Here is a 13020-nt window from a genome sequence, read left to right on the forward strand (position 1 = left end):
GTAGATTGATACTCTGGCAAAAGATTCCGTAATCCTACTGTGACTGAGACTGAGTATCAAATGGAAAAAGCCATCAGCAGAGACCTCAATAACAAAGGAAGTTCCCCAGGAAGGGGTTGCCTGTATGTTTTGTGTTGAAAGATTCAGCTGAACTGGGCTAGACAATAATACAGTGGGGTCAAAGAGGTAAAGCTAGTCATGAGTGGAATGGAAGCCAGGGAGCTCCTAATGGCTGTAAATAATGCAAGTTTCCAGTAGCAGAGGAGATCTGAGCTGGCAAAACGCATCCCGTCAGATCCCAGGTTAGGTTTGCCACAACCTCAGACCAGAAAGAAGCTTTGCTGTTTTTTGTTTTTTGTTTGTTTTTTGTTTTTATTCATCAGCTATTAGTTGAACTGTTGAAACAAAATCCAGGTCATCACATCTTCGCAGGTTCTCTATACTGAAAGAAAATAGTTTAGTTAGTATCTTTATTGTCTTGATTTAACATATATTGAAAGCCTCAAATTGCACAAAGCTATTCATCAAATGAAATCACTGACAGGAAGAGAACTGGAAAATTGTGACTTAAAGAGTCTGATGTCAGGCTGAACCACATATCAGCAACAAAGCAAATGGAGGCATATTCTTTAAAATCAATCCTTTATCCAGGTATGTATTATTCTATGACATGTTTGGAGGCCTTAAGTCTGACACAGATTAGCCTAGATAAATTTCTGGGTTATATTCATAATCATTTTTTCAAATATTTTTAACAAGAAGTTATTGTGTTACCAAATATTTATTTTACCATGAGAAACTGGCAAATGTCCCCCTCCCTCAACCATCTTCATGAGACACAGGGATCCCCAAACATCCTGGAACTCACCTTCTAAAATGACCCTCAGGTAACCGCATCATGTATAATAACAACAAAACCTGGACAATGTTTTGTATAGGATCTTGTAATTACTACATTATTGTCTAAATTTTACTATTCTATATATAGCTATCATTACTGGTGGCCCACTCTTGACAGGTATTTTTACAGGTAGTCTTAAAATCTTTACAACAGGCGGGGCGCGGTGACTCATGCCTGTAATCCCAGCATTTTGGGAGGCCGAGGCAGGCGGATCACAAGGTCAGGAGATGGAGACCATCCTGGCTAATACAGTGAAACCCCGTTTCTACTAAAAATACAAAAAAATTAGCTGGATGTGGTGGTGGGTGCCTGTAGTCCCAGCTACTCAGGATGCTGAGGCAGGAGAATGGCGCAAACCTGGGAGGCAGAGCTTGCAGTGAGCCAAGATCATGCCACTGCACTCCAGCGTGGGCAACAGAGCAGACTCTGTCTCAAAAATGAAGGAAAGGAGGGAGGGAGGGAGGGAGGAAGGGAGGAAGGGAGGAAGGGAGGAAGGGAGGAAGGAAGGAAGGAAGGAAGGAAGGAAGGAAGGAAGGAAGGAAGGAAGGAAGGAAATCTTTACAACAACCCTGAAGAGTAGGTATTACTATGGTTATTTTATTAAGGAAGAACTTGAGAAGTCAAATAGTATGTTCAAATCTATAGGACCACTTAGTGTATGAGTTAGACTAGAATCAGAACAGAGCCCTCAGAAATAACGCTGCATATCTACAACTATCTGATCCTTGACAAACCTGAGAAAAACAAGCAATGGGGAAAGGAGTCCCTATTTAATAAATGGTGCTGGGAAAACTGGCTAGCCATATGTAGAAAGCTGAAACTGGATCCCTTCCTTACACCTTATACAAAAATTAATTCAAGATGGATTAAAGACTTAAATGTTAGACCTAAAACCATAAAAACCCTAGAAGAAAACCTAGGCATTACCATTCAGGACATAGGCATGGGCAAGGACTCCATGTCTAAAACACCAAAAGCAATGGCAACAGAAGCCAAAATTCACAAATGGGATCTCATTAAACTAAAGAACTTCTGCACAGCAAAAGAAACTACCATCAGAGTGAACAGGCAACCTACAAAATGGGAGAAAATTTTTGCAACCTACTCATCTGACAAAGGGCTAATATCCAGAATCTATAATGAACTCTAACAAATTTACAAGAAAAAAACAAACAACCCCATCAAAAAGTAGGCAAAGGATATGAGCAGACACTTCTCAAAGAAGACATTTATGCAGCCAAAAGACACATGAAAAAATGCTCATCATCACTGGCCATCAGAGAAATGCAAATCAAAACCACAATGAGATACCATCTCACACCAGTTAGAATGGCAATCATTAAAAAGTCAGGAAACAACAGGTGCTGGAGAGGATGTGGAGAAATAGGAACACTTTGACACTGTTGGTGGGACTGTAAACTAGTTCAACCATTGTGGAAGTCAGTGTGGCGATTCCTCAGGGATCTAGAACTAGAAATACCATTTGACCCAGCCATCCCATTACTGGGTATATACCCAAAGGACTATAAATCATGCTGCTATAAAGACACATGCACACATATGTTTATTCACTATTCACAATAGCAAAGACTTGGAACCAACCCAAATGTCCAACGATGACAGACTGGATTAAGAAAATGTGGCACATATACACCATGGAATACTATGCAGCCATAAAAAATGATGAGTTCATGTCCTTTGTAGGGACATGGATGAAACTGGAAATCATCATTCTCAGTAAACTATTGCAAGGACAAAAAGCCAAACACTGCATGTTCTCACTCATAGATGGGAATTGAACAATGAGAACACATGGACACAGGAAGGGGAACATCACACTCTGGGGACTGTTGTGGGGTGAGGGGAGGGGGGAGGGATAGCATTAGGAGATATACCTAACGCTAAATGACGAGTTAATGGGTGCAGCACACCAGCATGGCACATGTATACATATGCAACTAACCTGCACATTCTGCGCATGTACCCTAAAACTTAAAGTATAATAATAATTAAAATATATATATATGCAATAAATTTATTTTTAAAAACCTAAAAAAAAAAAAGAATCCAATTCAGATTCTTAAAGCCCAAATCTCTATCCTAAAATCAAGCTTCCTAGATTGTTTTCCCATAACAGAAGGAAAAAATTATATCAGTGAATATTCATTCTTCATCCACTGCATATATCCCAGATCTAACTGACTTGTTCCATGATGAGGAATCCATGAGGGGCCTTTGATTCATTCAGGAGTCTCCCTTAGGTTAAATAGTCTGCAGGAGGAAGGGGTAGATCACTCAGTCAACAAGTATTTAATGAACGCCTGAGGAATGCTGTGCCAGGCATTTTTAAAAATGTAGTAAAGTCATAAAATTGTTATTCTGATATTCCAAAGCTGGGGGATAAGGAGAGAAACCAAGCAGATGCCTTGGGAATATAGAAGTATAGAATATCTCTTTCCTGCCTTATTTTCTAAAATGTAAACTCATTTTATCCCATTTATTCATTCACTTAACAAATATTAAACATCTACACCATGTCTTGCACCTGTACACACTGCAGGCAATGTGGACACAAATAAGATTATGACACGATTGCTAACACAAAAATCATATGTCAGAATAAATATCGAGACAAAGATTTTCACTGCAAAACATTCCTCTACTGTTTTTCTGCTTTAAAACATCACGTGTATCCTCGGGCCAGGTGTGGTGGCTCATGCCTGTAATCCCAACACTTTGGGAGGCCAAGGCAGGTGTATCACCTGAGATCAGTAGTTCAAGACCAACATGGCAAAACCTCGTCTCTACTAACAAAAAAAAATACAAAAAATTAGCCAGGCATGGTGGTGTGCACCTGTAATCCCAGCTACTCAGGAGGCTGAGGCAGGAGAATCACTTGAACCTGGGAAGTGGAGGTTGCAGTGAGCCGAGATCGCACCACTGCACTCCAGCCTGGGAGACAGACAGAGACTCCATCTCAAAAAAATAAATAAATATAAATAAAAATTAAACAATTAAAACATTTTTAAAAATCATGTGTATCCTCAACAGAGGTATATTTTAGCAGAAATAATTTGAAAATTTAGACATTAAAAGGCAGTTTTCACGGACCACTCCATAGATTTCCAGTGGTGAAAGAGAAATTCACTGCTTACCGGCCATCTACCTATTTGTGGCAGGAGAGGAGGTAAAGTTTATTTAGGTCCCCAATTCTTCTTCATCCACAATGGGAAGACCAGGCAAAATATGGAATATAAATTGTTCCTGATTCTTCTTCCCCTGAAATCAAGATGGTTAAAGCTCAAATGTAAACCCTAAAAGCAATGGAAATCTAAAAGTGAACACAACTATATCATCATCTGCAAATCATTTCTCTTACTCTCTTAGTAACACAACCTGAGAGACTTAATTTATTTAACAGATATTTACTAAGCACCTACTACGAGCCAAGCACTCTTCTGTGTGTTGAGGATACAGCAGTAATGAAACAGATAGAAATTCCTGCTTTCAAGTGGCTTCCATTAACAATAAACACAGGCTTATACAATATACAAATAAATGAGTAAAATAAATAGTTTGTCATGTGCTGAAAAAATAAAAATAAAAACACTACAGCTGGGGGCCAGGTGCAGTGGCTCACACCTGTAATCCCAGCACTTTGGAAGGCCAAAGTGGGCAGATCATTTGAGGCCAGCAGTTCAAGACTAGCCTGGCCAAAATGGCAAAACCCGTTTCTACTAAAAATACAAAAATTAGTCAGCCATGGTGGTGCGCACCTGTAATCCCAGGTACTCAAAAGGCTGAGACAGGAGAATTGCTTGAACCCGGGAGGCAGAGGCTGCAGTGAGCCAAGACTGCACCACTGCACTCCAGACCGGGTGACACAGCAAGACTTAGTATTGAAAAAAAAAGAAAAAAGTCAAACCCTATGGTACTCCAATATGTAGAAATCAGGGACATGAGGGAAAAAACACCAACAGAGACCAAGAGGGAGTGGCCAGTAAGGAGGAGGAAAAGCAGGATAACGTGATAGACCAGAGGCCAACTGAATAAAGTACTTCCAGTAGGGGACTAATTATCTCAAATGTTGCCGACTAGTCAAGTAATACGTGATTGGAAAATGGCTACTAGGTTTACCAATGTAGAGGTTATTGGTTCTCTTCATAGGAAATAGAATAGGGCACAAAAACCTAACTGGACTAGGTTCAAGAGACAATAATAACTACTATGGAGTTAATACAGGCAAATCTCTCATGGAATTTTGCTATTAAGGGAAGCAAAAAACTGGAGCAGTAACTAGGAAAATTGCAGATAAAGAGAAGCCTGCTTTTAAAGTAGATGAAATAACTTCATGTTTTTATGCTGGAAATAATCCAGTAGAGACAGAGACTCCGGTCATGCTGGAGAGAGGGGAGAGTATGCTGGAGCCGCTCCTGGAGTGGGCCAGAGGGAATGGGATGTGGTGCACAAGTGGAGGGTTAACCTTGGGTAAGAGTACACCGTTAGGCTTCACAGCAGTGAAGACAGACTATATGGCCACAGGTGAAGCAGAAGTTGTCTCCTAATTTCTTCTACTTTCTAAGTGACATAAGAACAGGATGCTTGAAAATGACACAAGACAGGGTTGTAGTTATTGGTAATGGTAAAGTCGAGGGCAGCAGCTCTCAGACATTTTGGTCTCAGCACTGCTTTACATTGTTAAAAGTTACTGAGGACTCTCAAAAGTTTTTGGTCATGCCTCTCAATATTTACCATATTAGAAATTAAAACAGAAAAGTTTAAAATGGAAGTATATATAAGTACAAATTCCTTTAGTGGCCTCTGAAAAACTAGTATGCACTCATAACAGAATAAAAGTCCAAAAGGTAAATAATGTTTTTATATGATTATGAGAATAGTTTTGGTCTCACAGACCTTCAGAAAGTATCTACAGACCCCCAGAAGCCACTGGGCCACACTTTGAGGACAGCTGGTCTGGGGTATGTCTACAGAAGTGAGGAGCCCAGGTATAGCCAGATATAACAACTGAATGACAGGACAACATAGAACTGAGAAACCAAGAAATTGGAAGGACAATTCATATGAATATTGAAATCACCAAGAATGATCTCTCTAAGGGGGAGCTAAGTTTCAGTTACAGCAAGAAAGTGAGGAGGAAGTTAATGGAAGGGGCTGAGGATATAAGGGATTTTGCTGATAACAGACAATGAGTTCTTGATAGTATAGTAGAAGGGGGGCATAAGGGATCCAAAAAGGAGCCATACCATGTCTATTCCAGTTACTCTTGCTGTGTAATGAATTATCCCAAAACATGGCTTCCTTTTAAGAATGATTTCATTTTGCATATAAATTCCATGGTCATGAATTCAGACAGGACACAGTGAACATATCTAGCATCTATTGCCTGATGTCTGGAGCCTTAGCTATGAAGACTCAAAGCTTGTGGTGGCTCAAAAACCGGGGCTTAAAATCATCTGAAGGCTCATTTAACCACTTGTCTGGTGCCTGGTCTAGGAAAACTGGAAGACCACGACTGTCAACCAGAGCACCTACACATGTCCTCTCCATGTAAACTGGCTTCCTCACAGCATTGTGGCTTCAGTGTAGTTGGAAGTATCAGAGCCGCATGGTAGCTCAGGATTCCAGGAACAAGTGTTCCAGCTAGCAAGGGGGAAGCTGCTTTGACTTTTGCATACCAGCCTCAGAAGTCATACAGTGTCACCTCCAGCATTTTCTACCTGTTAATCAGCCACAAGCCTGCCCAGTTCAAATGGAGGAGACATAGACACTCAAGGGGAAAACTCTTCCCCAAAATTTTGAAAGCCATATTTTAAAACCAGCCCATCATCATCTGTTCAAAAGGATCAATTTCTAAACAATGAAATTTATAAGAGCATTACATATGCCACTGAATAATCTTCCTGTTATAGACTGAATGGTTTTTTTGGTTTTGTTTTGTTTTGTTTGTTTTGAGATGGAGTCTCACACTGTCACCAAGGCTGAAGTGCAATGGCATGTTCTCGGCTCACTGCAACCTCCGCCTCCCGGGTTCAAGCAATTCTCCTGCCTCAATCTCCCAAGTAGCTGGTACTACAGGTGCCCAACACCATGCCTGGCTAATTTTTGTATGTTTAGTAGAGACAGGGTTTCACCATCTTGGCCAGGCTGGTTTCTTTCGAACTCCTGACCTCAAGTGATATGCCCGCCTTGGCCTCCGAAAGTGCTGGAATTACAGGCGTGAGCCACCATGCCTGGCCGGACTGAATGTTTATGTGGCCCCCAAATTCATACATTGAATCCCTAACCCCCCGGGTGGTTGCATTTGGACATTAAAGGTCTCTAAGGAAGTAATGAAGGCTAAATGAAGTCATAAGTGTGTGCCCTGATCTGACAGGATTAGTGTCCTTATAAGAAGAGACACCAGAGAGCTTTCACTTCCCTCCCCGCTCTCTCTGCACTACACCTACCAAGAAAAGGCCATGTGAGCACACAGCAAGAAGATAGTCATCTGCAACCCAAAGGTAAAGCCCTCCAGGAACCCTGGCACCTTGATAATGAATTCCTACCCTCCAAGAATGTAAAAAAAAAAATAAACTTCTGTTGTTTAAGCATATAGTGCTTTACTGTGGAAACCTGGGAAGACTAATACACCGCCCTTCCTTCTTTTTCCGGTATGATCATTAGGGCCTGGGAGGGTAGGGGTCTGAGTAAATGCAGTTATTGAGTATAGAGCCAATGCTATTCTCATAATTTTATATTACTGTGAGCAGTAACAACAACAACAAAAAAAACAGGGCTACCCTTTGGTGGCAGGTATCTTATATGTATATCAGCATTCAGGCTCACTAACAAAGCCAGATGAGGCGCCTTCTCAGCAGATGCAGCACTACAGGTGTCTGATTCTAGCCTGGCAAATTTTCATTCTCATAACTAAAATTATAGGGAGAAAATGTGAAATGGTAACAAAGAAACTAAACTTATATTGCCTTGTTCAAGGTTTTCATTTAATGAAAATGTGCTCTGCACATACTAGAAAATTATACATGTAAAAAGAAACACTTGAATTCATCTGTAAAATGCAATTCTAAATGCCACTTTTTTAAATCAACAATCCTGACATGAAGAGGACAATGTGAAAATCCTTATAACTATCAAAGTTTGATTTCATGAGGATATTAGTATATTCCTCTCAGTGGTTTGCAATGGAATTTGTGAGTATCAGTAATAGTAGATATAAATATCAGACATCAGAAGATATGAAGGAAGGAAACCATTCACAGATTATATACCAGAATAAACAAATAAATACTTATCACGTTACTATGTTATTTTCTACTGTTTTATCATCATTGCTTTTTTAATGTACCAACAGGTGAAAACTACATTCAGTACCTTTCTCAAATGATGAACTGTGCCTTAAAAAGACAAAAATCCTAGTAATTTGTGATGTCAAATTGTGTATCAGATTTTCAATTGTCTATATTCAGACAATAAATGAAAGTGAGAAACACTTCAACAGTAAAAGGAAAAGATTTATTAGTTCTAACATAAATTCACACAAGAAGTCTTGAGTATATGTAGTGATCTATTCTAAACATCTTTACTCAAAATACAAAGTACACCTTAACAATACATCAACACCTAATAGGAAATTCACACTGCAATTACACTACTGACTATGAGAAGAAATACGTCAGTTCTTGTGTTCATACGTTTTCCAATAAAATACAAAGGGCAGATTTCTAGTAAAACTATTAAGTGAGAAAAGTTTATGTGCAAGGAAGACTAGTAGAAGGTGCTGTTCAAAACTACTTGTCAGCCTCGAGCGATGTCATCTCTAAGCTGTTTGACCATTTCTATTTCTTTCTTTGCTGATGTTCAAGTCATAAGAAGAGTCCACCTGGCAAAGGAATAGGATTCTTCTTTTCCCCTTTATCATACAGTCACTCTCCTGATCCCTGCCCCTTACAGTTTTAAGTTTTCAAGAAACTTAAACCACTTCAGATATGGAACAGCAGAGAAAGAGAAAAAAGGAAAGGAGGAGCAAAAGATCAGATGTAAGCGTCTGATACTCTCAAGGATTCAAAACTCCTTGACGAGCACAAAAGGAAAGAAAAACTAACGTCTGTGTATCTTTGAGGGATTTAGAGAACATTGTGGCCAATGACCCTTATCACCTAGCATGAAGGTCCCCTATGTGGCACATGCCACATTCAATATGGCATTGGACCATAGAGTGGTAACATCTGCAGAAGGTGACTAAGACAGGTGGAACTGAGCACACCTCCCAAGATCGCACTAACTCCATCATGATTCAGAGAAAACAGTTAAGCACTCTCTGGCTACCAGGAAAGATACAGAAATGCTGATAGGACAAGTACCTAGAAAAGGCCTCGGTAGAAGGTCACAAACCACAAGGATCTCACAACTAGACACAATGGTGAGGTCCAGGAAGTCCAAATGAGCTGCCAAGATGACATTCAAAGACCAAATAGGAACAGTCTCATTTCAGTGGATACCAGGGCACAACGACCAGCCACCAAATGTGCCAAGTCCAGAGCAGTAGACACAGTGAGGGTCACACAGTGAATGAAATGCCCTTCACCCATGGCAATAAGAATACTAACCTTTCCCCTTCACTCAAATGTCATCTTGGGAACAAAGGAAGGGAAAACCCTTGAGAAATTAGAGAACCCAAAATGATTTTTTAAACTAGAGACTAACGTGTTCTTAACTGACAAGATCAAATGTTTTCCTTTTCAGTAGGAGTCGAAACTTGAAGGCAAGGTAAAAGCAGTTATGGGAAACAAATTATGTTTCATTTGTATATCTTAAAAGTAGTGTGTAAATTTGTAGGCACACATACACACACGCCCATCCATCTGAACCATTATCTCCAACCCCAGCTATATAAATATACTCTAAACCAGTACTATTCAAAATGTGCTCTATGGACCATGCCAGTCAAGAAACTGTTTATTACCTGCCCAAGGTTACACAAGTACTGAAAATGAGGGTGGGTATTTGGAAATACTGTAGCAATTTCACATTGCCACATCCAAGTCTGTGACTAGTGAGTTCATCTCATTCAAGAGGATAAGAACAGGTGCAGTCAAACTTAGGTAGTGACTTTCACCCAGAGCATGGTGCTATGGAACCCCATATCAACAGCCCTTCATTACAAAGAGTGTAAGAAGAACAAATGTAGATCTGCATGTAACCTAATACTGCCACCACTTTCAGTGCTAATATTGGGTTTTGTATTTAAGATCAAAATGGTTCATAATACACCAATGAGAATAGAGGACTTCACATGTAAATGACGTGTTCATGCCTAGGAAAGACAAAGTGATATCAGACTGTTAAACCAAGATTCCCTAAGAGTTTGACTAGAAAAAAGTGGTGTTATTACTTTCCACAGCAGCAACTACCATATTCACACTGCAAGAGGGAATTTAGTTTCAGGCAAATAATATCAAGTCATATGAAATCAATGTTGTTAATTTGCATATAACTGATTTTGGGGGTAGTTTTGTTTTTCTTTTGTAAAATCTGTTTTGGCTTTGTGGTTGTATGAGAGCTATAAGCAACAGGAGTCTACATGTAGTTATATGTTAGTACATATTTAAGTAGTATAATAAAAACAAATGATGTTGGCCGGGTGTAGTGGCTCACATCTGTAATCCCAGCACTTTGGGAAGCCAAGGCAGGCAGATCACCTGAGGTCAGGAGTTCGAGACCAGCCTGGCCAACATGGTGAAACCCCGTCTGCATTAAAAATACAAAAAAATTAGTCAGGTGTGGTGGTGCACACCTGTAATCCCAGCTACTCAGGAGGCTGAGACATGAGAACCTCTTGAACCCAGGAGGTGGAGGTTGCAGTGAGCCAGGAACTGCACCATTGCACTCCAGCCTAGGCAACAAGAAGGAAACTCTGTCTCAAAAAAAAAAAAAAAAAGATATTGGCAGTGGAGAGCTGCAAGAATTTTTTCTCCCTTCAAAAGGTTCCAAACATCATTTTAATTGAGAATAATGATCTTTTGGATATTGGGTTGTCAGAAGCCTGGACTGAAAGAAGCAGATAAGTAACACCAGGGAGTGGCAGAGCCCACTCAGTATTTGAGCTGGACTTCTCCAGCTGCAGCCAGAAATGAGGCTGCCTTGGATAACTGCAACATTGTATGCATTGTAACTCTGTTGCATTACTTGAGTTATTTTGTTACAAATGGGAGTCCAAAGGGGAACCTCATGTTTGAACTTCATTTTGGAAGACTATGGATTGAAATTTTTTAATAAAAATTTCTAATTTATGAAACACAAGTTATCCAAATAATGCCTCCATCCAGAGATGGCCTGCTAATAGACAAATGTACCTGAAGACCCTCTGTCTTTCACCAACTTCTGGCCTTTGTGATATAATAACATTACATTAATAGCTTTTACCTCTAAGTATAACCCCCGAAGGTCAGTATGCCAAGAATCATCCTTACTTTACAGATGAGAAAGCCACTGTCAAGATGGTCAGTCTATACCTAGGCCACATAGCCAGAGAAAATGGCTAAAAGACAGAGGACTTAAACTCTGGCTTTCTGATTTTGAGTATAGTACAAGAAGTATATTAAAACTTTATTCACAGAGTACTTAGTTGTTTTCAGAAAATAATAAATTTAAAACCCTACCCAATTGCATTACCAGGGAAGATAAATCTAAAAAATAAATACGGTACAACCATTCCCTCTCTTTCAGCTTAAAAACTCATGTAAAATTCTAAATTAGTTTTAGGAGATAAATGTACAGAATAATTATTTTACCTTTAAGAGTAGGTAATATAAATTGTATATAAATAAAAAAAGCTATTGTACAATAAGCTATCATCATGGCACAGTCTGGTAGTCCATCACTTTGGTGGTTCTATATTTTTATATTATTCTACCACATTATGTTTACTTTTTCCCCTACATTGATGGGGGGGGAGTGAGGCAATAAAAAAGGCAATATGTGATAGAACACCAGGCTCTGTATCAAGATACTGGGTCTCAAGATACAATTCTGATTCTAATCAGTACTTGAACCAGAGATCTACACTCTTCACGCTTCCTACATTTACCTGGTCACCAAGTCCATCTCCTGAGTAGCTGCATGGCCTGAAACAGAGCAGTAGCCTCCCACCTGTTTCGCTCCCTTCCAAGTCCTTCCCTTTTCAAATGTTTCCTCCATGCTGCCAAGATGAGCTTTCTAAGACAAAAATCTGATCCTGACACTCCTCTGTTGGAAGCCTATCAATTCTTTATCACCTGCCAGATACAATCAAACTCTTTAATCTGGCATACAAAGCCCTTTCCAATCTGGCCCTTTCTAGTCTAATGCTCCCATCCAGCTCCATTCCTCATCCCATGGGGGAAATGAATATTTATATTCTATGCTCATAAGTATGTTTATACTCTACATTCCATCCCCTTTAAGAAACCAGTCATGGTTCCCGGAATGTCTGATTGCACAATACTTTGGAACATACCATGTTCCTTGCCTGAAATTCCTTTCCTTCTATCCCCTCCCAACTCTCTAATCTCCTCCCCTTCCTTCAAGTCTTTTAACACTTCCTCTATGCCACCTCCTCTGACAGCTGTCTTCAGAAACTTCTTTCTTCCCACCCACCCCCCCCAGCACAATCAACCCCTCTTCTCTGCTCCCTCTGCATTAATCTGTACAAGAGTAGAGAAGCTGTCCTGGAGTTATCTGTCATAGCCCATGACTCTACAACCATACTTAATAATCTCCTTTAAAATGGAAACCATTATTTTCTCATCCCATCATGGCACTTTCGCAGTTGGTACTCAATAAACATTTGCTAAGGGTATGAAATGTGGTCTTGGGCACATTTCTCTCTCTACACTAGATTCTTTGTTTTCGTGAGAGCTGGGCTAGAATACATCAAAGACCTTGGCTGCATCAAGTTCTATGTTTCAGTGTAGTTTTTCACAAAACATTAGACTTTCAAAAAATGTTTTATGAGGTTTTTAAAGAATAAAAATTATTGATTGATTGTTTCATCATCAGGATATCCTAAGGTGTTAACAGACCTATATAAATATACCATTAAAATGGTAGTTGCCATTACT

General features: G+C 39.7%; 1 protein-coding gene across 8 annotated transcripts in view; it reads right to left on the reverse strand.

Annotated features, from left to right (window-relative positions):
• The window catches only part of GRIP1 (glutamate receptor interacting protein 1), a 721037-nt gene that overhangs the window by 702026 nt on the left and 5991 nt on the right, over positions 1-13020 (reverse strand). The gene's annotated exons all lie outside the window — the stretch shown is intronic.

The sequence above is a fragment of the Pongo pygmaeus genome, chromosome 10 (genome assembly GCF_028885625.2).
Source record: "Pongo pygmaeus isolate AG05252 chromosome 10, NHGRI_mPonPyg2-v2.0_pri, whole genome shotgun sequence".
NCBI lineage: Eukaryota > Metazoa > Chordata > Mammalia > Primates > Hominidae > Pongo > Pongo pygmaeus.